The sequence below is a fragment of the Penaeus monodon genome, chromosome 29 (genome assembly GCF_015228065.2).
Source record: "Penaeus monodon isolate SGIC_2016 chromosome 29, NSTDA_Pmon_1, whole genome shotgun sequence".
NCBI classification, from domain to species: domain Eukaryota; kingdom Metazoa; phylum Arthropoda; class Malacostraca; order Decapoda; family Penaeidae; genus Penaeus; species Penaeus monodon.
Window position 1 is genome coordinate 21,806,743 of NC_051414.1, and position 691 is coordinate 21,807,433.

The 691-nt window shown below is 37.5% G+C and overlaps 1 protein-coding gene across 1 annotated transcript in view; it reads right to left on the reverse strand.

Annotated features, from left to right (window-relative positions):
- The window catches only part of LOC119592017 (replication stress response regulator SDE2-like), a 9,684-nt gene that overhangs the window by 1,267 nt on the left and 7,726 nt on the right, over nt 1-691 (reverse strand). The gene's annotated exons all lie outside the window — the stretch shown is intronic.

The following is a 691-nucleotide window of genomic DNA, read 5'->3' on the forward strand; positions in this document are numbered from 1 at the left end:
CTGAAGCAATTGTGACATTATCAAAATAGGTCCTACATACATGCACCTTCACCCTCAGATCAACACACTCACCTATAGCTGTCAACAGTTACTCCTGTGAAGGATCAAATGCCGTTCTACACAATTTAATATTTATATCACTACAGTAAGAATATGTAAAATTGTTACTACCTGTGCTCTTATTTGATAATGTGTCCATACCTATTACTTTTCATTGCTTTTGTGTTTGCCCTTAGTCCACTCAGAAGTGAAAGTTTTCCTCACTTTAATGTTGCCTACACACTGTCCATAGACTGGCAACTCAAAATCATTTCCCAGGCAGAGCAAAAGCTCCAAATCAGTAAAGCTGAGATGTGAGGTTAGACAAAGAGTCCTCCTCTATCACTACTGACTGGGGGTATCTGCATCATTGGATTGACTACATGATAAAACTATTTTTTGCAGAGAAACAACTGTTCATATACAGACCAAATTCTAAGCTGTGAGTAGACACCAATGCTCATATCTAGTGCCAACATGTGAGATGCTGACCAAAAATGACTCCTTGCAGACAAAATTAAAGAAAACAGAAGACAAATGAGAACCATACATACAAAAGAGGGTATTGATATGAATGATAGAATATGTAGAAGAGAGGAGAGAAAAAAGTGAGACGAGAAGAATAGACACATGAAACAAGTTTACCCTCCAT